At 37.6% G+C, this 24,119-nt stretch overlaps 3 long non-coding RNA genes across 5 annotated transcripts; 1 reads left to right on the forward strand and 2 right to left on the reverse strand.

Annotated features, from left to right (window-relative positions):
• Nucleotides 1-895: 895 nt before the first annotated feature.
• Nucleotides 896-24,070, reverse strand: LOC147654799 (uncharacterized). Of its 2 annotated transcripts, XR_015283164.1 has the most exons (5): nt 23,987-24,070; nt 22,863-22,928; nt 8,748-8,858; nt 5,468-5,587; nt 896-2,978 (listed from the first exon to the last, which is right to left on the reverse strand). It is a non-coding gene; the product is annotated as an uncharacterized LOC147654799 (long non-coding RNA). The 2 variants fall into 2 exon arrangements; XR_015283165.1 differs by lacking the exons at nt 896-2,978; nt 5,468-5,587; nt 8,748-8,858 and adding an exon at nt 10,145-10,410.
• On the forward strand, nt 11,560-17,758 carry LOC111927200 (uncharacterized). Of its 2 annotated transcripts, XR_015283167.1 has the most exons (4): nt 11,560-11,871; nt 12,895-13,000; nt 14,970-15,013; nt 15,161-17,758. It is a non-coding gene; the product is annotated as an uncharacterized LOC111927200 (long non-coding RNA). The 2 variants fall into 2 exon arrangements; XR_015283166.1 differs by lacking the exon at nt 14,970-15,013 and having other exon boundaries at nt 11,580-11,871.
• On the reverse strand, nt 20,935-21,717 carry LOC147654800 (uncharacterized). Its single transcript, XR_015283169.1, has 2 exons — nt 21,646-21,717; nt 20,935-21,074 (listed from the first exon to the last, which is right to left on the reverse strand). It is a non-coding gene; the product is annotated as an uncharacterized LOC147654800 (long non-coding RNA).
• Nucleotides 24,071-24,119: the final 49 nt, after the last annotated feature.

A 24,119-nucleotide genomic window follows, 5' to 3' on the forward strand; every position in this document is an offset into this window, starting at 1 on the left:
AGCTTAGCCCCCTGAGATTATTGCAATGTATAGCCACCTTCAGCATCTTCTTAAGGCTCAGATATACTTTGCCTGCTATCTTCTTCTTGGTCCATATCATGTCAGTGACTTGAAGGCTTCAGGGACACCAGAGTGTCCCTGGTACAGACTTTGTGATTCTGACTGAGGCTCACAAAAACAGCCTGGGAAAGATGTATGTCAAATTTTCTTGTCAACTTCATTCTCCTCTTGAAATAGCATTAACAGAACAGAATTAATTAATATGGGACTTTTTGGTCAGTTTGAGTAATGATGTCACACTGATGATACTTTTAAATAACAGATTTTTTTTCTAAAATAGATAAGGACTCTGTGTGTTCTTAGGTGAAAAGATAGTAGCCAAAGCACTCAGTGCTTCGACACTATCATTCTCAATCAGAGCACTAAATCAAAGTGGAAGTAATCATCTAGAATTGGGTTACAATGTCAGGAAGACTGAAAGCACAGGCTAGTAATTTAACTTCCACATTGGAAAGGTGAGAATTAGTTTACTTTTTGTCTTCTAAGGCAAGAGATAGAAATGAAAAATTGAATGCAATTGTATGGACAGATAACTGGATTGAATGGTGCTTTTTATTTTGGTTTGGGGTTTGGTTTGTTTGGGTTTTTTGGTTTTTTTTTAAAGAAACTAAACTGTACAAACCTAAACCTGTTCTTTTGACTCAAAAGACTGAAAACAGAATACCAGATCTCAAATATGAGGCCCAAGTTGTTAGATTAGCAATGTGCTAATTCTGGGCATTTGTATTACTAGCTCAGCAAATCTACTGGCAGGAAAGGCAATATGAGGTTTTGAAAGTTGTGCTAAGTTTTCTGACAAGTGCAGAGCAAGAATGAAAGTACATAATTAGCTCAATTTTTAAAATTTATTAGTATTAATTAAAATGTTACATTACTTTGGTTATTTCAAATAATTGCTAGTAATGAAGAGTTAGTAAAAATCTGTCTTTTGTTCCTTCTTCCATACAGATTAACCTTCACCAAACTAATTACTCTGAATCTCTGTTCCTCTGAGTTGGTGTTGACTGTTTTCCTGTGCAAAGATTAAGCTCCTACATGCTGAAATGTGGCATTTTGGAATTTGTAAAAGACTGTTACCATACACCTTAAAATATATTGGTTTCTCTTAGTCACATTTCTATCAGATTTACTGATATATTACACCTGCTTGATTGTCTTGTCCAATGTAGTATGTCAGAGCCCAGGCACAGAAGACAATTATTAATTGCATAGGCAGGATTAATCTTCACAGCTTCAAAGCCCAGTACTGAAAGCCTTGCCTTAAAGCCTTACAGACCACTGGGACAAAAAGTACTTGCTTTGGTCTAAAGACTTGTGTTGTTAACCTGTCAGTCAAAAGACTGTTGCTCTTATTTTTTCTGCAGAAAAATGTAGTGTTTCCACTTACAGGACATCCCATGTACTGTCTAATTTATTAATGTATTGTAGGTTACTTTGTATTCTATGAGATCTGTCTTATTGATCTGCCAAATCTCTTCCGAGTTTGGTGTTCTCCTCTTACAAGATTGTAATATCATCTTTTTATCATAACTTCTCACAGTGTTCTTTCATTTTAGTTTTTCTAGGTTCTCTTTGTTGGTTACAGTAAAATATAGGAGCATGCCATACACATGTAAGCTGCAAGTCAACAGAGCAGAAATGTTTTACTAATATTTTATAGATACATTTGAAAAATCTGCTGTGATTCTATTTTCTTTTTGCATAAACTGTCTGAGTAATCAGTCTGTCACATCCTAAAGCAAGAAAACAGTTCCAAATATTGTGACAAGTTTCATAAATATTTTTATTTACCCTAAGACAGCAAAAAAGTTTTTGTCTTTGGGTTTTGGTGTTGGGTTTCTTTTCATTGTTGCTGGTCTTCCTTGGTTTTTTTTGTCACTCGGCTACTTCTGACCTTAATTTTTGAATTCATCTTAGCTTAACAGGTAAATATTTTATATGTTATGTTTGGTAATTCAGTGGCAGAATTCAGAAACAGATACAAAAAGTTTAAAATAAATTGAAAATAATTTTTTACTTACTAAAAAATAAGATTTGGGGAGAGGAAAAAGAATGCATTTGCATGTTTACACTATGTAATAGAAGCCCTTCTCATTTTGGCAGAGTACAATTGTCATACGTTCACCTTTCAGTTCCTTTGTTAACCTTCTCCTGTAATTGTTTTCTGGCCCCAAATAATACTCTGTACATTTTCTTTGCTGTGACCTCTGTCCTTTTCAGTTCCTCAGTTGTTCAGTTTGGGGTCCTTGGCTGGAGGTAAGGTGTGTCATTCTTTTCTAAGCACTGAGTTATTTTTTCTAATGCTGAAGAACTTTTATGTATTAGAGACTGTGTTTAGAGTAGTTCCTCAGGGGTATCAGGACCCATAATGCAGCTTCCTTGAACTAAGAATCTGTGTAGTGTCTTCATACAGAAGCTGAGAGCAAAGGCCAAAGACTTTAGTGGGGGCATGTTTTTGTGGTGAGTGGGAGGTGTTTGAGTTTCTTCACTCTGGGTCTGTCAAAATGTGGATACCTCAATTATCATTTAGACTTTAGAATATTTGAAAAGGATCTTAAAATTCCAAAGGGAGTTTTCTTTCTCTCCTTCTCTCTCTCCCCACTTGCTAGTCCCATTCTGGGGAAAAACTTCAGTCTGTTTTGTCAAGTTTTTTTTTTTTCTTTTTCACAGAAGGTCAAAACTTTGGCCAGTTTCAGCAGCTGAATGTACTGTTCTCCTTGCTAATGCAAGTATTAACTGTTTTGTTTTGCCTTTTTATTTGCACATAAAGCCATGCCATTCACCTAAAACTTTGTGTTTGTTTTTCATTACTTTTAAATTACTTTCAACAATCTATAAAATGTGAGTGGGGCTTTGCTATGGTTCTGGAAAGCAGCAACTGGAAAAGCAGCTTTTTCAATGAAGGTCAGGAAAATTTGCTGTGAAAGATAAAAAGAAAAGCAACATCAATTTAAGTTTCTAGGTAATAGTAGCTTGAGTTAGTACCTTGGTTTGAAATATTACACATCTGCTTGGTCTTAGGGCATCTCACTGATCAGATACAGATATCTTCTAGTCTTAGACTTTTGGTTAGTCATATTTATCTTGTAAGGTATGAGAGGCCTTTATGGGTGTTGCTGCAGAGTGTGAGCATTGCTACTATGAAGTTTTTCTGGTTATACATAGTGTGGCTATAGCCTCTGTAGTCTTCTATTAGCACTGTGGTACAAGAAAAATTTTCATGGTGAGCCACCTAACACATTATCTTCGCTCAAAAATGTAAAGACTCAAAGGCACAAACTGCTGTCTCAGAAGGCACAATTTGTGTCTGATCCCAAAATGATGACAATTCATGCAAATCTAACTGATGTGTCTAAAGAGCTGTATAAACAGTGTTCTTATTTTGGAATTTAAAGACCTCATTTCAGTTAATGTGAATGCTAGAAGTGCACAAGCTTGTTTGTTCTGGTTCTTCAAGCTCATTTTCCTTCTGTTCTGTCATATGACACGAAGGGGACAGACAGGTTCTTTTAAGGATCCTGGACATAATAATGATGACACTAACATGTAGTTACACTAACATGTAGTTACAATTAAAACTTCATTTTCTTCACAGGCTACTATGATTAGTATAGAACAAAATTTACAATTAGTATGGCACAGGATTTCTAGAAGCAGAATCAATGTCGTACAATTTATAATTGCTTAACACGGCATTTGCAATGCAACTAATATTACAATTTCTAATCACCTGGACCCTCTGCAGGTTGAGTCAGATCTTACTTTGTGGTTTGCTGTAACAATATAATAATCATAATCTAGATTCACATTCATATACAAGAATAAAAGTGACTCCCTCAAATCTCCAACAGTGGAGGGATCCCTGGTCATGGGGAGGTGTTGAATCTTGCAGTTCAGCAGCAGTGTGGGTCCAAGTTCTCCACTCAGGACTTGTGATTTTAGAGACTGTGTGCAGACTTTTACCTTTTTATTGTGTATAGACTTTTACAGCTCTGTGTGATGTTAGGCTTCCCTCAGAGTCAACAACAGCACCTCGCTGGCCGGGTGCCTGGGGCCTCCAGGGCTGGCAGGGAAGGGAGTAATTGTCCTGGCGCCCTGCAACCTTGAGGTGGGTGGGGAGGGGAAAAAGAAATCTCTTAGGTTTGTCTGCTTGGCTCACTGGACCTTCAGGACCTGATAATGGGGGGAAGGGAATGAATTCTCTGCTCAGACACAGAGAGTGGTGGCTTGACTTACAAAATGTTAGGCTAACCACAGCGGGGGATATTGGTCACAGATATGTGCTTTCCTTTCCATGAACCTTTTGAGAATGTGACGGAGGTACTCAATAAAATAAGTTGTTAAGCATTTGTTTTGTCTCTTTCCCACTGCTTTTATTCAGTGGGAACAACCATTTTGGTTGTTTTAGGGACTTTTATCTTGCATAGAAATTGGTAAGCATGATCTAGAGGAGATTGACAAGGCATTAGTTCATCAGGTTTAAGGAGAGCACAATGTGATGGATTCTACAGTTTGATCATTAAAACAGTACGTTAAATCTTTGTAAAGCTGTCATTTATCAAAGCTGTGTTCTTTCTTGGTTTATAGGTGGGAGGTTATTTGTTTTCTCTACCACCATCCTCAACAGTCAAAATCCTTGTATGTTTGATTACTGCTGGAAGACAGTAATTCAAGTTTTTCTCTGGAAATCTATCTCATTATAAAACTGCACATCTGTTGGTTGTCACAGGGGTCTGCTTAATGGGATTGGACTGATCTGCTAATGAAATGGGGTAGCTAACAGCTTGCTGTGTACCACATTTCATAGGCTGTGCCACTGCATCTGACTTATGTAAAACACTGCCCTTTTTTACCAATGTTGAACCACATTCCTGAATAACATCTTTAGGATCCCAATGCTAACCAACTTAGTAATAATTTTCTTTCAGCAGGGTAGGTAAGAGATAATCTAACTGTTAAACTGAGGAACTCTAACTTGAAAATTATATCTCTAAAGTCACCTTCTTCCAGTATGCAATAAATTACTTTTTAGATGTTCACAGCTTCCTGAATCTGGATTCATTAGCTTAGATGTCATCTTTTTAGATGCCTGAAGGTGGCTGAAATGTAGCATGCCTGGAGTGCCCTATGCCTGTTGCAGAGTTACTCAGAGCTACATCATTCTCATAGATGTGCAACTGATCCATGAGAATCCATTTCTTATGCAGAATTTTGTATCTTGTATTGCAAAAGAAAGTTGGGGAACCTAAATTGCCTAGCATGTTCTTATACAACTTTTTTTCTTGGAGAACCCTTAGTGGTGAGAGACAAAGAGACAGCTGAGGACTGAGACCTTTCCACAGGTTTTGAACACTTTCTTGAAGAGTTGATCTTTAAAGCTAGTTCAGGAAACAGTCAGTGTCAGTACCTTGGACGTACATAATTTCTGCTCCTTCAGGTGAAATACCATACCCTTTCATCTGTTCATGATGATTTTTGGCTAACTTCTTCTCCCACGTTGCTTCCTGTTTTCTAAAAAAAAGAGTCCCTGTAATACAGGAATTTCTTTTATTAAATACCAGTGTGATAATGAAGTTCTTCCCTGTCCCCAGGGATTCAATTTCTTCCTGCTGCCTTTTTCCACAGAATTGCATTATAAAATTAGGATAAGCATGTAAGGGTGTTGCTTTCCCAGTTCAGGGAGTTTCCAAAAATGTAATGCTTTCTGATATATCAAGGCTTTGTTTGGCCTAGATTTTTTGCTGCACATGGCATTTTGATGAAGTGCTGTAACACTCTTGAGAGATTCTGCATTATGAAGGTACATGAATCTTGCTAAACCAGTATCCTGATTTTTCACTATCATCTCTTTGCAGAGACTAAGTGTGTTAAATGATATGTATCAGTTGAGGTTTGTGGAGGGAGGTAGTTGTCTTTTGTTACACGGGTTTATAATGGGATAGGGTGCCACACAAGCTTTTGGTCACATGGTGACCTCAGAAGGCTTATGTGCCCAGACGCTCATCAAGTCTCTCTTCCAGCTATATTAGTTAATCTATTAAAAGGAATTACCTCTCCATAGAAACACTGCCTGACTTGCAGCCTTCATGGTCTAAATGTACAGCAACATGGCAACCATTACTGAGACTGAGCAAACATGCTTTTCTATGTAATCACATCAGTTCCCTCCTCTCTTGTTTGCCATATGCACCTTTCTTTTCAGGTCTAGCGGGTTTTACATTCAAGACGTAAAGTCCTCTTTAATCAATGTGAATCGTAAGTAAATTGGGAAACAAAATGTGTCTAAATTGAAATGCAAAATTTTGCAGTGCCTCTAGCATGTTTCACCCTCAGTTTAGAGCATGGTTTTAGTAAGTGAGACCCAGATTTATAACTCTGGGAATCTAAAGGTCATCCATATTTCAGGTATAAGCAGGTCTAATCTATCATCATGTCATGTTTGTTTAAAAACTAATTTGTGTGCATCAGCAGTACAATGCTTCATGGGACAACATTTATTGTTGCCTTTCAATTACTGAGGCATACTAGAAACTTGTTTATGAGATCTACTTTGTGCAAGATTATTTCCTGTTTGACAAAATTATTACACTCAAAAGCAGCTTAACTAGTGAAATTTATTTGCCCTGTTTTATCTTCACAGATCTCTGTTTTCATGTAAATAGGTTTTTAAAGAAGCATTCGATGATTGTTTTTAAAGAGTTTAGTGCTGCTTACAAAATTCCAATTTCCCTTCACCTTTTTTTCTGTAAATGCTGGGCTTTTTTAAGATCTACTGAAAAATTTCCCTTGAACTTTCAAGGGAAAGTAAGCCCTTGGAAAGGAAGTTATTGATCTTAATGCAGAAACAAATGAGGTATCAATAGCTATCATAGCTCTGTTGAGGCAGTGAGCAACCATAGCTCCAGAAGGATGATAAAATATAAAACTTGCTATGGTTTAAAATGGTGTGATTATGTTCAGCTTACTTAAGTACTTCTGACAGAGAAGAGCATACTGGTGTCCACCTGTTTGCCAGCTGTATGGACTTCCAAGACAAATTTTGGATTAAACAGGTAAAATATCATGGGGGTTTATATTGCTTCTCTTCATAATTCTTTACTTATACCTGATTATTCTGAGGTATTTCTGGTTTATTTAATGATTTATTATTATAATAAATATTTTATTATTGTTGTTATTATTATAAATATTATTTAATATTTAATGTCTTTCCTTATCTTATAAACGTGTGTGTTTGTATATAAAAAGTGTCAATATGACATATCTGTCATATGTCATATAGTTAAAATGATCAAGAGGAGGGAGCCAGCAAGACACCTTTGCTCTGGTGGTTTTCGTACTGTCAACAATCCCTGTAGTACCTCTGATTCATTAGCAATATTTTTTATTTTGCAAGCAATTTAAGGCTAATGGCTGTTAAGTATGTAAGGTTTGTTTTTTAACTGTGATTTAATTAGCTATTGAGAAACATTATTTTTGTAAGAGCAGAAAATATAGCTGTAGTGCCCAAATATATACATTTTCATAAACTGTGTGCATTTAGTATTCTATAAAAATGTGCAAACCCTCCTCAAGTCTTCTAATGATTATCTGAAGAAGTCAGATGTCTGTGTTTTCAATGTTATTGAAATTACATTACTCTCATAAATAATCTATAAACCTCTAGCTGTAGCCTTCTTCAAGCACTTACAGCTTTTATTATGGCTCTTGAAAATTATATATTAAATGAATTTTGGTCAGTTGCTAGTAGGTTATCCTTACCTGGGTATCAGTACTCTTCTGATTCATACCTCTTTTGTTGGTTTGGAAGTTACTATCCTTAATGTTAGGACAGAGGAATTTAATATAGTTAATGCCACCTCACAGTTCTGAGGTTTTTGTCCTACGATTGCAAACAATAACTGACATGTTGTTTATCTTGATTATGAATGAACATCTGGAGTTTGACATGTAGGAAGAATTATTTTTACTAACTGGAGTGGCAAGTGATCTGTTCTCCAACTCACATTCCCTCCCTCCCCACAAAAAATATCACGTTACAATCTTATAGTCCAACCCTTGGCCTGACACACACAAAAAAACCCAAAAAAAAACCAAACCAAAAAAAAAAACAACCAGTTAAATGAAAACAATAGTGAAACTTTTACTTTCTGAAAACATTTGAGCCAGGCATTATCTGTGTCTCTACTATAGTAGACATATCTCCTATGTCTTTCTCTTAGAATTTCAGTCTCTTTTTTCAGATCTAGTTTAGGAAATTTCATCTCTTGATATTCAAGTAATCTAAATGTGAGGCTAGTGGGGTTTTAGTCCTTTTGCAAAATATGTAAGGTGATGAGCAATTACATACAGAAAATGTCATTGGTTACAAATCATGAATTTTCTTCATAGCTACTTGAGTGACTTAAAATTTATACTTCTACACAAATGCTTGTAAATAAGAGATACTTTTTTCAGAACCTTTTTTTTTAACAAAACACCTTGTGGTGTTTGAATTTTATGTCTAAATCTATTTCAAGCCTACTTATGAATGGAACTCCTGGAAAATTTGAAATCATAGAGTCACAGAAAATGCAATCAGGATTGAGTCCCACTCCTGGCCCTGCACAGGAACCCCAAGAGCCACACCGTGCCTGAGAGTGTTCAAATACTTGAACTCTGCCAGGCTTGGTGCTGCAACCACTTACCTGAGGAGCCTGTTCCAGCGCTCAGACACCCTCTGGGTGAAGAACCTTTCCCTGATATCCAGCCTAAAACTCCCCTGATACAGCTTCATGTCATTTCCTCGAGTCCTGTCACTGCTCATGAAAGTGATAGGTAAGAACATACACATACACTTGTAATATTAGTAGTTTGTTTTCACCAGATGTCTTTGCAGGTCCCTTAAACTGATTCATGATCTGCACAGTTGAGACAGAAGCTGAAAACTACTGGTCTCTATTCCCATAAAATTTCTTATGTTGGTTTGGTTTTTTTCCCTGTATTCTTAGCCAGTAACTCCACAAACTCCACAAACTCTAAGAACTTACAGCTCTTCTCCAAAGTAAATGGTGATGTTCAACACAAATTTGTTCTGTCATGGCTCGAGCTCAGATTCACTTGAATTCATAGCTTATGGATAGATGTTACAATTAACATAGTAGTTAATTCATATAGAATCAGTTCTACTTGATCCTTCCTAGGGATGTAGAGAAAAGAATACTTCTTCTTTGAGGTTTTTCATTTGACCCTAGGCTCTACCTTTCATTAGTTTTTTAGCTTAGTAATAATTATCATCACTTAAAACAATACTGATGCAGCTAATGGAGTTTGCAATGTGTTTGCTTTTCTTATTGTCAATGTGGGATCTAAATAACTCAGTTATTTAACTGAGTGTATATGCTGAAAAAAAAGAAGAGTGCTCTTGCTCCATTCTGCATAGTACCAATGCAATTTTTGGGTAGTCTCAGTGTTAAGGGTTAGGAGTGTTTAAATTAAAAGGAAAAATCACATGTTCAACTGGAACAGCTCTCATGTGTTCTGCTGTGTATTTTTCAGGGTCAAGCATCTGATTGAAAAAGCATATTCATCACAGCATTGTGAAAATATGCCACATATGATAGTAATTCTTACTACCAACAGATGGTCATTCTAACTTGCTGTTCTTGAAAATATTTTTATTTTTAAACATCCAAGTTAATATCATGCAGTGTTGAAATGGCATTTGTTCAGTCTTGAGACAAAGAATCTCAAAGTTTAAAAAAATGTTTTAGTAGTCATTCTATACTGTTAGCACAGTAATCTCAATATTTGGAAATTGAGGAGTTAGCTTTATTATTAGACTCATTTGGAAAATATTCACTTCCTGAAAGATATACTACATAAAGTCTTGCTATGCTATTTAATTTCTGAAGTATCGAGAAAGAATGTTATGTAATCTTTTACATACCAGTTGTAAGGGGCTGTAATTCAGCAAGCATGGGTAAAATTTTAAATTAAATGAATACATCTTTTTTTTCATATTATTTGGATTGTCACCTGAGAGCACTCATTCCCCTACTGAATTTTAAAGTTCCAGATCCTTTTTTGAGATTAGAGAGATCAATTTTCTTGATTTTAAAAGATTTCTTTATTTTAAACTTCTGATACAATTAAAATATTGATATAAACGGGGTTTGGAGTCTTCAGAGAGGAGAAGGTTTTTGATGGACTGTATAAAAATAGTATGCCTTGCTGAAAGAGCAGAAAAATTAATTGGTGGCCTCAGAGCCGCAGTCATCAGAGGACCATGTTCCTTTCCATGATAGATATTGAATTGTTGCTGGTCAAGCTGTTTGGATATTGAGGTTGATATTTTGCCTACAAAAGTTCCTGGAAAAAAAAAAAAACACTAAACAACTCTGAGGGCAAAAAGTATTGTGTTAAATGTAGTGATGATGATTAAAATGTCAGAAAATTTACTTTTCTGTGAAAAAGGAATTTTAGTAAACTCAATTAATCAAATTTCTGAATTTGGAAACATAGTGTTAGGAAGCCCATTCTTGATCCTTGTTGATATTGATCTTAAAAATCAATCAAATCTGTCTTATCAATTAATGAAGTTCAAAGCCCTCATATGCTGTGTAATACCTACACTTAAGAGCAAACCTACTACTGGAATGGGCTGCCAGGGAGATGGTAGAGTCACCATCCCTGAAGGTGTTTAAGAAAACACTGGACCACTCAGTGCCATGGTCTAATTGGTACAGTGGCATTAGGTCATAGGCTGGACTTGATGATGCCCAAAGCCTTTTCCAACCTAGTTGACTCTGTGATTCTACAAAGGTCTCCCCTCTCTGTTGTTCTTTAGCAGTGCTGAAACAAGGCCATTTTAGAGGTTATTCAATACTGTCATTTCCCTGTTTGTGACTGTAGTAGTCTCCTCCTCATATTCCTTGTATAATCTAAGTTAAATTTAGATAATTCCTTGCAACAGAAATTAAATAGGACCATAGAGTTATAAATTTTATTTTTATTTTGCTTTACACTGAATAAAGATTTAATTGTTTCAAATTAAACTGCAGCCTGGTATAGAAAAAAGTCGGGGGCTGGGATTTTTTTGTTTGTTTCTGCCTATTTTTTTCCTTTCAGAGTCTGGAAAATTAACGTGATGAGACAGGAAGCAGAAACAAAGTTGAAGCTGGAGTTGGTGGTCTTGATCATACCAAGAGTTGAGCACACACATCTCAAACACAGAAAAGGACAGCTGAAGAGTAAGCGCAGTGCATTTAATTTTAGGAGGAAAACAGTATCAGAATTTTTAGATCTAGCTAAGCAAGGAAGAAGATTGGTCTTGCAGTTTAGCATTGTGTCACAATGAGGAGAGAGCTTTTCTGTAACCACGTTGAACTAATGTCCTTCCTTCTTGTGCCTTGTTTGCCTTCAGCTGTGGCTGAAGTTGCCCTGATTCATGACAGCTGGTTCAGCATTTTTTAGCTTGTGATCACAGATGGTTTGAGTTAACTGATTTTGAACTAAAAAGGGGAAAATTAGTAGTAGGAGAAAGGAAGAGTATTATATGGCACAGGAGGGTGTGTTGGGAAGGATTGGTTGATATTCTATATGTTTGAATGTTGAAAATGGTGTGCTGCTCCGTAATCCTACCTGTCCTTTCTATTTGTGAGTTAAGAACAAGAAATGGGGATTTTGAAAATTCTGTTAAGGTCTAAGGAGGCTGGGAACAGTCCCTTTTGGTGACAGAACAAGAGTGAGAGAAGGAAACTTTTTCTGTCTTTGTGGAGACACTTTCCTTACAGACCTGCTGGCTCTCAGGGTATTGTTTATTTTAACTTGGTAGGTTATGAGTTGAGAAGTGAATTTCAGGGGGTTTTGTTTGTTTGGGTTTTCTGTTTGTGTTGTAAGTGCAGTTAAGGCAGAAGCAGGCAGTGGTGAGGACAAAGTGTTCAGTCACTGTAAGTTGTTGTGGTCAAACAGCTGTTCCAAGTGACTCATGAGCCAGATGTATTTTGCTCTTGCTGTTGAGTGTGGAGTTCTGCAATGTACAAAAGTAAAGGCCTCAGAATGGCAGCTTGGGTTCAGTGCTGGTCTGAGGTGGGAATGGGATTTTTTTGGCTCCCTACCCAAGGAGTGCAAGTGCCAGTTGTTAGTGCAACTTCTCTGTTAAGAACAGCTATTCTAGATAGGCTCTTAACAGGGAATTTGAGTAGTTTTCAGCATATGGATATGCCAGAATGAAGCTACATTGTGGACTCTGGGACTACCATCTGATATGCTAATGAGATACATCTTCTTGAACAAAACAAAAGATGTGAAGTTGTTGCTGTTTTGAATCAACTACTGTTCTTTCAGACAGCTCAGTAATACTTGAGACCTGTCAGGCAAAATCTGACAAATTTGAACCAGGTATCTTTTTGGTTTAAAGTTGCCTTTCTAGAATATGCATATGTGTTTTAATCTTTGACAACAAAATCTATGTTTTTGTTGATGTCAGGTTATGCAGAATTGTAATTTAATGAAGCTTTTTAATATGGAATAAGTGGATTGTGTTTTCCTCCATGTTTTCTGGTGGGCTGGTGTTGAGAAGTTGTTGAGCAAATGTGTCCTGTTTTGATGCCATGTTTTAAATTCTTTGCTAGAAAGCAAAAGACCAAATAAGTTAATAGGCAGACCACCATGTTTTGACTCCAAGAGAACAGAAGAAAAGCTTAAGAAAATGTAGTGATTGCAGTGTGTATGCTCCTGGAGCTGGCTACCCAAATAGTATGAGGGAGCACTTCAAGAAGGCTGAGATTGAGAAGCTTGCTGCCAGTTCTGAGGAACTCTGTGTGACTAACTGATTTCACATCTCTGCTGCAGGGTATAGGAAACTGCCACCACTTTATACACAAACTGAAAAGCAGATCAAGATTTGCACAAGGCTGTGGTGTCAGTAAATTATTTCACCCACTTCCCTGCTACTATGGTCAGTAGAATTTGTCTACTGTGTTTGTTGTCTACTGTGGTTTGAAGCGTTTCTGTTGTTTAAAAGATTTACCTCTCCTAAGTCTCCTTAGGCCTCTCCTTGACTGCAAGATCATTAGCTGAAACATTCTAAGAAATAATCCAGTTCTGGTTCCTATTTTCAGTAAAAAGTTATGTAAAAACATAATTTCTTAACTATTTACTGCGTATGCACACAGAGACATCCATGTTGCTTGTGGCTTCCAAAAATGCTGAAAAATTGAAATATAGTTGAAATTACATGATTCTGTGATATCAAATAACTTGATTTACTAATAAGATCCTTTGTTTTAGTGAATAACTCTTTCCTTTTTTACACCTTTGCTCATCCAGTTTGAGAGAGAATGTGCATTAGCACAGCAACATGAAAATAGGGGTTTAAAATGGAACTCACTCTGTAAGAAGTTACTACAACTGAGGTTCAAGACAAGTCACTCATTTAAGAAAAAACACAGCTGTGGGCTGTGTACAACCCAAAATTTGCCTCATCACTTGCACTTCAATTCCTGCCTGGCATGGCTACTAATCATGTCACCAAGAAAACCTCTATGACTGGATGAATATTATCCTAAAGTTTGCATAAAATCACAGAAACTAAATCAACTAAGTTAGTAAAACTTCTGCTTATTTTTTGCAATGAGGCATGTGTCTAGCTTCAACCTCTTTTGGTTGGTTTTTCAGTAGGTCTGAACTTTTGTCATGGTTACTTTTTATTGGAACACTTCTAAATAATTTGGGGTTGCACAGCACATGGTGTGTTAATGCTTTATTTTTATTTTTAGTATGCTAGAACTATCTGTTCCACCCTACAGCATGAGCTGGCTTTCCTTGGTCACATTCCTTGCAGTTCATCTGCCTATAAATGTTTTTAGAGTACATACACTGATGATGCTAACATAATGTTGTGTTCAGTCATTAACAATAAAAATCAAACAAAAAATTTTGTCGTCTGTTGTGCCCAAACACATTCTACTACTACTGCAAAACTGAGCACCCTCTATTTTAATAAAAATCTTCTCTGGAAACATTTAATCTAAAATCAGCATTTATGATAGTTGTTGAGTGTGTCTTTGGAGGGAATTTTTTTTTTTTTTGGTGGTAAAATGACTTGGGTTTTGTGGAAAGCAAAAAGCTAAAGTTTATTTGTGATTAGGGCAAGCAGCGTGAAATGTGTTGTCTCAGACTTAGGGAGTATATGAATTAGTTTTCCAAGACATTAGGAAATGAAGGAGCCTACAGGAGGATATATTCCTGTTCAGCTAGCAAGTTATATTTTCTGAGAGGCGAGTGATTTTCACTTGATAATCTTCATCCAAAACAAAACTATTATTCTGCAGTGTTGTGATATAAAGCACTGTATATTTACAAAGCAGCAGAGGTTGCTACTTCTTGCTTTACCTCAGTAATTATTGATCTAAAAATACTAACAAACTTACAGCCACCTGCAGTTCACAAACTGCAGTTTTTTGCAGCAGGCTCCCTAGGATTTCTGAGCATACTTTAGGAGTAATGCTTCTACTGCTGGAGCCTTGAACTTAAACTGCTTTTAAGCAACAGTCATAGATCTTGTGATCCCACAGTGGAAAAGGAAAACAGGTGGTAGGGCTAGATGTAATGGCTCTTTCCATTTTTACCATTGCTCTGACAGCTTGCCCTAGGAAGCTTTCCCTTTAGAAAATAGATAAAATAATAAACAGGACTGGCCAGGCATATACAGTGCTTGTCAGCCTCTGCCTGTTGCCATAAATCTTTAATCCATAAATTAAGAGTTGGTCCTTTACTTGTTTATGCAGCAACAAAACATGAGATGTGTAATTCAGTAACACTGTAGTTAAATCTGTGTTGTCTGACAATGTCTATGCCTGTCTTTAAAAAAAAAAAGTCTTGAGTAAACAGTTGATTCAATGCAATGTCTCTGTATTCTTTACCAGATCCAGACCTGTATCTAAAGAGAGCTGCAAATGCCCACAGTCCTGTATGTAGTAAAAAGTTATGTATTTAGTATCAGTGCCTTCAAACACAGTTCCTTCTCCCTCATAGTAGAAAAGGTTTTGAAGTGAGAATTCTGTACATGTTTGAGTCAGTATAAACAGCTTTGCACTGGTATTGTTCTCATCAACAGCTGTTCAGAGATGAGCAGAGCACCATGTCACTGGCACAAACCTAGATTACATCAAGAAAGGAAGAACAAGCAGAACTGATGCTACTTCATCTGGATCACCACAGCAGATACCATGTTAGGACCCTTCAACACTCAAATGAGCGTTGCATCCACATTTGGATTGTCTCTGTAAGAATGCTCAGGAAAATAAGTGTTTAATACCTATGCATAATATATCACTTCTGGCATGTCAGTATCCAAATCTTGGTGGGTTAACCAAGCTTTTTTGAAAATGCATGTCCACCTATCTCACTGCTTTTATATTAATTTCTTCTATGATGCAGCCTTTTCTTCAAACCCTTGTGCTAGTTAATAATTATAGCAATGATGGCTTACATGAGTTATCTCAAATGAGTATTTAAAGGATTAGACTCCTGATTCAAATCATGCTGATTTTTACCCTTTAGATAGTGGGGTGACTCAAAATGCTTGTGTCAGATGTCTTTAACCTCTCCAGCTGTCCTGCCAGTGAGGATGAGTCAGAAGCTGCAGTCCTACAATGAACACACCCTAAATCTGGAAAGCTCAGCTGTTACCATAACTGATTTGGCAGCTTGGGACAGGATGGGGACTGGTATATTACTGAGGTGACAGTAGCTTTTCCAGAGTGAGCCTGCATCTTTCAAAGAGAGGAAAGTCTTGTTGTCTTTTTCTTATTCTACACTGATAGTGAAAACAGTATTTTCCAGGGGAGCTGAGCTGATTGAGCTATAGTAGAGACTGTGTCCTTGATAACTTCTGAGGCTGATAGTATGGAACACTTTGTTCACTTCCTACACTGGCATGTGGGGAAAGGCGCTGAACTTGTAGAACATGTGTGGTATAGGATGCGACTGGTCTGTGGTCCCTTGAGTCTTAAAGAAAGGTGTCTGGTCCAGGCAGAGAAGACTCCATTAAGAACTGGACATTCCCACTGAATTCAGTGTGTGTGTATATATATGTACTCGGTCCTAAGATATTTATGCTTGTGTCACTCAATGGTGATAAGGGGATCTTTTAGGGATCTTAGGCAGGATGATGATGATGATGATGATAATAATCTGTAGTAACAAAGCTTTATTTTCTTAGCAGCCTATTATAATCAATATATCAAATAATTTATTGCTATAATGGCACTGGACTTCTAGAAGCAGAATCAAAGTAATCCAATTTAGAAGTAGCCTAATATTGCATTTAAAATACAACTTAACTTGCCATTACAGTTGTGCCCTAACTCAAGCTTATGATACAACCTAATTTACAATTACAGCTCTGTGTGCTGTTAGGCTTCCCTCAGGATCAATAACAGCACCTCACTGGCCGGGTGCCTGGGGCCTCCAGGGCTGGCAGGAATGGGAGTAATTACCCTGGCGCCCAGCAACCTTGAGGCAGGTGGGGAGGGGAAGAAAAAAATCTTTGGTTTGTCTGCTTGGATCACTGGACCTTTGGGGCCTGATAATGGGGGGATGTGAACAAATACATCACCTACTTGGTTAAAGAGAGAGGCTGCTTGGCTTATAGAATGGCATTGGTTATGCTAACCACATAATACAGTGTCAGGAGCAGGGGTACTGGTCTCATACACATGGATGGTTTTGGTAACACTGCCCTGTGGATGTCAAGTAGAAATACCCGTCCTCACAGTGAGAGTAAGAAAATACTTCATAGAAAGTCATTCTGTACAAACTGTGGTTAGAGCTTGCAGGTTGCATTTGTGGCCTTTGCTGCCTTGAAGCTTTCCAAAGGGGAGCTCTGCACTCCATGACCACCTGGCAACTGCATATATAACAGAGTGATTTTACTCTTTTCGATTAGCCATAGTTATAAACTGCTATGGTCATAGATTTTTTTTTCCCCGCTGTTCCAAAGAAACTCCACAGATCTAACAGCAAATTTTTTATTGGTATTTCTTTTAAAATTTCATTTAAAATGTCAGGTCTATAGGCATGATGAAAGAATGCTTTCCTGAGACTTTGCCAATGGTTACTATGGCTGCATGTTTGAGTAGATTTGTGATTTGGTTTTGCTTTCAGGGTAGCACTAAAACTATTACACAAACAATGCTTTCATTTTGCTACCACAGTATCTTCTACAGGCTTCAAAAGAAATGCACGCAGGAAACAAGATTTAGTTCTAGCATTTTCATTGTTATCTTTAAAATCTAGATTTTACAGTGGTAATAATAAAATTTCCAACTGCTTTTGAATATTTATTTTTTTTTTTAGCTAGCAGGATTTTGAGTAGTCTGCTGAATAGATCTGAAAAGGAACTAGTCTGTAAAGTTACTAAGCCTGAGATCTGCTTTAGTCAGGATCTGTTTTCAAGTACTTTAAGTACTTGAAAATAGAATTGTCTAGCTTTTATTGTGCTTCACCTCTCTTCATAAATCCTTTGCTGGGAGGAGAGAATCCCAAGGTATAGTGCACCCTAACTCAAGCTTCTTAGCTCCTCACTTCCAGTGCTGGGACATTGTTTTGGCTGGGATGCTGCAATTGCTTTTTGATCTGAATTACTTGATTATAGAACTGATATAAGTAAAAGCATTAAAAAAAGTTACTCTGCCCCAGGTATCTAAAGAAATATTTTTGTGTGTGTTTTTTTTTATTCTAATTTGCCTTGATAGTTATTGCAATAGTTATTGCAACCTAGTGCAGGAGGTAGCACAGCAGTAAGAGAGTGAAAAGCACTGAATAACACTGCATTGTAAGGGAAGGCAAAGGGGGGAGAAAATGTTATCAAACTAGAGCCGTTCATGTCCCTAGGATTCTTGCAGTGTTCTCTCTCTGAAGGAATAGCACTTATTTGAAGTTAAGGACAACAGTTTCTTAAAAATAACATCAAGAAAAGCCTTTGTTTATTTAGGAGAAAAAATATTATTATATTAATGGGACTTGTTTAGTAATATAACTACTAAATGTGCAAGTGGAATGTCCTAGTGGTCCTCTGTGTTACTGGCTTGGTAATAAAAGAACTTAGAATACAGATTTTAGAGTACAGATTCTGGTTCATAAGGCTTGCCAGTAATTCCACGCTTGTATCAGAAATAATGTGACCAGCAAGACCAGGGCAGTGACTGCCCCTCTGTACTCAGAACTGATAAGGACACACCTTGAATCCTGTGTCCAGGATTTTGGGCCCCTTACTACAAGAAAACATTGAGGTGCTGCAGCATGTCCTGAAAGGGGCAATTGAGCTGGCGAATGCTCTGGACAAGTTTTATGAAGAGCAGCGGTGTTTGTTTGCCATGGAGAAAAGGAGACTCAGGGGAGACCTTATCATTCTCTACAACTGCCTGAAAGGAGGGTGTAGCCAAGTGGAGATCAGTTTCTTTTCCCAAGTAATAAGCAACAGGACAAGAGAAAATGGCCTCAAGTTGCATCATAGATTGGATGTTAGGGAAAATTCCTTCACTGAAAAGGTGGTCAAGCATTGGAACAGGCTGCCCAGGGAAATGGTGGAGTCCCCATCCCCAGAGATATTTAAAAGACATGTGGATCCAATGCTTAGGGACATGTTTTAGTGCTGCACTTGGCAGTGCTAGGTTGATGGCAGGACTTGATGATCTTAAAGGTCTTTTCCACCCTAAATGATTCCAAGGTTTTCTAATTTTCAGGTGCTTTGCTCATACAGCAAAATATGATTACAATCATAATTCCATGATTTTCAGGTGCTTTAACAGAGCACCAGACACTTGTACCCCAGCACTGAAGGACAGACCTTAATGATGAGGACTGAAGTCAAATGAATATTAATTTATGTCCCTAAAAGATGTGTTGTTGGGCAATGACTCTAGCTGGTATGTAGGGGAAGGGAGGGAAGTGACAGTGTATTGAGACTGCATTAGAATTCCAGGATAAGGCACCAAATATGTGCAAACCACAGAAAGAATCTGCCAGAACTGTGAAGTCAAGATGCTCATCTGTGTTGAGTTCCTACATCTGAATAACACAGAAAACTACCAGTTGCAGGAGGTTCTCAAATTAATGGTCAGTTTGTGTGGGGAAGAATAAGTAGCCTAGCATGGAGGACAGCATTAATGCACATTGGGTAAGGGCTTGATTACATTTGACCAACTCAATAAAGGTGATGACAGCTGCAATTGCAGTTGCAGCATAGATAGCATTTCAGTCACCAGCTGTCCACTCAGCCATGGTGGGTGGCTGGTACAGCAGTAGTTTTAACCAAACTGGGAAGGAAATTGTAGAATCCTGTGGAAACTACAGTAAATCACTGGGGTTTTTTCCTAGTATCTCTGACAATACAGGGAAACTAGAAATTTGTGCCATGCTTCTAGAAATCAAGTAATTTTTTTTTTTCATTTATAAAAACTTACAGGAACCTGGACTAACAATGACAACAGTAGATTAGGCACAGACATAGAAAATTACAGTTCCACCTATTTGGATTCAGGTAAATTAGATTGAGATTAGCCAGTTTGGTTTGTTTTATTTTCAGTCTTGGTGTTTTATAGTTTAAACTGGCTGAAGAGAGTTTTTAAATGGTAATTAGCATGGGGAGACATGATATGACAGACTCCACACCCACAGAGCAGGTGTTTTTTATCCATTCAAATCATATCTCTGAATGGCCTTGAGAGCAGACTAATCTAATATAATTTTTTCTTAAAAATAAGGTTAATTTTAAAACTTAATTTAAAACATTGTTGCTTTTCTGTGTCAAATACATGTTTAAGGCTGCTCACTGGTACTTTGTGAAGAATTTCTACTGTGCTTTTCATAAGAATAAACCAATGTAAGGGACATTCTTGTTTGAGGAAAGCTTTGCTGTGCTCTGGAATTGAGATGACAGAACAGTTGTTTTATGGAGGTCCTAATGTTTGGAATGTGAAATTGCATGAAATGGAGGCCTTAGAATAAGTAAATCATGGATGTAGTATGTGGTTTATAAACTAGATTCAGGCAAGATAAAAGTTTCTTTTCATGTTTTACTCTGATTTATGAGCCCTTCGTTGCCACAATGTTCAGAACTTCTGCATAACAAAATCCTCTATGAAGCAAAGAAAATTATGCTAACAGGTTTTTGTATCTACTTTTCATTTCAGAGTTCATTTCATTTAACAGTGTTAAGTTTGGATGACCAAATGACCACAAATACTTTGGAGGTTTTTTTTGTTACCATTGAACTTCGATCATTAACAACACATGGTCGCAGCAAGCTGCTCTAAAACTTCAGTTAAGTTTTGTGCCAGGTGTACTGCCCATGAAATCCTCTTCGCTATTTTTTCCAAATTTACCATCTTTTCAAAAGCTTAAATATAAAGATTAACTTTGTAGAAAACCCTGAAAATCAGGTAATCTGTCTTGAACTCATTGTTAGCAGGTTAAGAAATGGGTTTCAACTCAGATACTTTTTTACTTCCTTTTTAAAGATGGAGGTCTTTTATGGCACCAACATTTTAAATATGTAATTTTTTTAAGACACTAAGTTTAACTGAATGATATCTCAACTAAACAATGCTATAGCCTGTTTTAAATATAACTTTTCCAATTTTGTAACTCTTCCTCATATTAGGAGAAAATAGTCTTTTAAGAAATACCAAGCATTTTTAAGGTGTATGGAAGAGCTTGTCTAATTGGGAAAGTGTGTTTCAAGTATTCCTCACATAAGCAAAGAAGAAATGGATACCATTTCTGTGCTATTTGCAAAGCAAGTTATCTTGGAGGGATTCATAGTCAATATGAATGTAGGTCTGAATTTTCCTTTCAAGAAAGAAAAGACACTGTCATGAATGGAAGTTGGTTTCAGTTATCGTATCTTAATTTTAAATATACTGTGGGGAACAGTTATCGAAACTTAATTTTGAAACTTGATGCCAGCCTTTGTTTTATCACTGTCTATTAAACATCCAGTGTGCTGACTGTGCCATCTGTTCTTCCTGCAGGGCATAAAAAAGAAAATTAATCATTTAGCCATCCAAAACAGAGTGGTACTTGAATCAGATGCACAAGTATGGCATAACTGAATGAATATTACTTTGCAAGATTAATCTCTATAGAAGCTCTCTGAAATGTCATCTACCTTGCCTACTCTGTCTGGTTTCATCACAAATACAGACATCTGACACCATCCTTGTTTCAAGGAGCATTAATTTAAAGCTAGGCCTCTCAGGGCCACTTTTGATTCAAAGAGATCCTAGTATGTGCAGAGTATTCCAGGAACACTTTGAGTTATTTAAGTGGTCTAATAATTTTTTAAAGGTGGAATGCTTGCATCAGTTTTGGCTGTGAGATGCTCTGCTGTAATCCAGGATGGGCTACTTTTGGCTGGATGTCTGTGCTTGTTCCAGGAGTAAGATTTATGCAAGCTCAGTGTCTGATTTGTCTTGTGCTCTCATATGGATCAATACTGATGAATCAATCAAATGCTGACCTTTCAAGCAGGACAAATAGTCATTGCAAAAAAGAGGGGAGGATTTCGAGGATTTGCCTCGAAATCTGTCACCCTACCTTTGTCTCCTGTCACTTGCAGTTTCTTGTTTTGCATCATGCTGTTTGTCTTAAGGAAAATCTGCAGACTGGTATCCCTTGGGGAGGTGACTCATGCTTTAGTCAGAGTCTGTTCTAACTGGAGTTCAGAGATTGCACTTCAGACTTAGCCAGACCAACAGCACAAGCAGGACTGTTGACCCCTGCTGCATATTCCATTGTAGGGGAAGAAAATATGAAGTCAGAGAAGATAGGTTAAGTTCATATCAGAAAAGTTCTGTTACGTGAAGGCTTCTTTTAAACCCCTACTTGTAAATGTGCTGTGGAACAAGAGTCCTCATCCCAAGTTATTTCTCTTAAAGCAGATCAAAACTGGACTATCAGTGGCCAAAGCTCCTGTGATAGAGTATGGGAGTGCCGTAGGTCTGTCTGCTGCTCAAGCACAAGAGGAAGAGACCAGTGATGGATTTGATTTTTAGGCATATGGGATGTCAAAATAAACAGATAGTGATATGAACAGCTACCTAACTTTATTCTTTGGTCTCCTGCCCAGATTTAAGGTGCTGCTAACTATGTAGCCTCTCCATGAAAGCTGTGGAATAAAAGTGCTGGAAATCAGATGTTTCCTGTTGGCAGCACTCCCTAGTCCCCGAGCACTAGGTCTCAGTTGGAACTCTGACATGGGAGGGAACTATGGGCCCAAGGGTGGAGGAACAGAATCTCCTGAGTCCTTGAGGGGTTAGTTCAGGGATATGGGAAGAGATCTGAATTCCCAACATTTCACAATATCTGAAGAGTTTTAAAGTGTTATGTTTTTCTGGAGAGGGGAGAGTGAGAACTGCATTGGGGAAGATTTAAATAACTTGACCTGTCTCAGAGCTGGTAATTACCACATTTTTGCAAGCTAAGTACTGCAGTGTGGAAAAAGATTACAGCACTGCTTATGAAGATACTGGGGAGTCAAATAGCCCCGATTAAAGACCAGTGAGTTTTGCAATGGCTGGATTGTAAAATAATGTAACCAAAAACTTTATAAACAGGGACAAGCAGTTACCTTGTGCTCAGACCTTCTAAGACAATGAAATAGAAACCTAATCGAAGCCTTATTTGTGTTGTACATTGCTAACACTTTATGTTAAGTATTAAATAAATAGCTTCCAGTTCTTAAGCCTTAAGGCTCCAGAAGAATTTTTTTTTTTCTTAAACTGAGGTTTAGAAAGAAAGATTAAAAGACTTACCTCAACTGTAAGACTTTGGAAATCAAGTTACACTGCAATCATTTCACCATGGTGATGTTCAGTCTACTAGAGAAATTAAAAAAATTATGTGCACATTTTTACTTCTGTCTCAGCCAAAGATAGGGGTTTACCTTTTGAAATACTGTCCAACAAATCTGCAAATCAACTCCTATTTTCAAATGCAAGTCATAAACAAGAAATATAAGATGCAGAGCAATACTGTATCTGGATTAAGTCACAACCATATTCTTCTCTCTGCTTATCTAACATTTGTATCTAGATAAATAGAATCCGGTGGGAGCTTGCTACATGTGCATGTCAGGATGCAAAATTACTTGGAAAATTACTGTAAATTTGTGTTTAAATTCAAAAGGCATTTATTTAAGTTTTCTCATTCCAAATAGTAACCCTGAAAAGCTGAGCCATAAACTTAGCAATTGTGACTTCTCTCAGGAATGATTTAGGGACTGTAAATCAAAGTGTTTGTTATAGGCTACAGTAGGCTGCTAATGATGTGATGAAAGGGTCACATACACAGCTTGAAACAGAAATATTGTAATAACTTAATTTTCCTGCAAGCTACCCTGCTAAAGGTTCTGTTCTCTTCCCTGTGCCATTGTGCTTCATTTTCACTGCAAACTGAAGCAGATCAAACTCACTGAGATTTGAGACTTTGTCAGAAATTTCAACGATATTAGTAACACTCCCAGTTGATGAAGGTTTGTTGGGAAAATACTAATTTTAATTCCATAGAACAACAGTTTAAAAACTATTTGCAGTTAATATGTGATTAAGTTTTACAAAATATGTGGTACAGTATCAAAAGAAAATAAAATCTAGTGCATTTCACCATTCATTAGGCTGTTTCCCTTGAGATATTCAGTTTCTTTTTGCAGTTTCAGTAGCTGATAGGTCGAAGTCTAAACACAAGATGCCTCGCAGAGGGGTCTGCTTTGGGTCTGCCCGAGATGCTTTTGTGGGGAGTGGGCTTGGATGTTCCTGTTGTGCATACGCCCTGTTTATTTATGTTTTTGAGCTGACTAGCTGTTCTTCACATTTCTCCCAGGCTGTCTGGGAACCCAAGGCTGTGATTAACGCTTAGAAGGCCTGCTCTGGACACTCACCCGCCCTTCCCTGCGAGCCGGATCGCTCCCCCTCAGCCGGGCCCCGCCCCTCGCCACGCGCCGCCGCCCCGCCGGGAACGTGCGGCCGGCGCGACGCGGCCCCGCCCCCCGCGGCGAAGCGCGCCCCTATTGG

The sequence above is a fragment of the Cyanistes caeruleus genome, chromosome 2, assembly GCF_971803275.1.
Source record: "Cyanistes caeruleus chromosome 2, bCyaCae1.hap1.1, whole genome shotgun sequence".
Lineage (NCBI taxonomy): Eukaryota > Metazoa > Chordata > Aves > Passeriformes > Paridae > Cyanistes > Cyanistes caeruleus.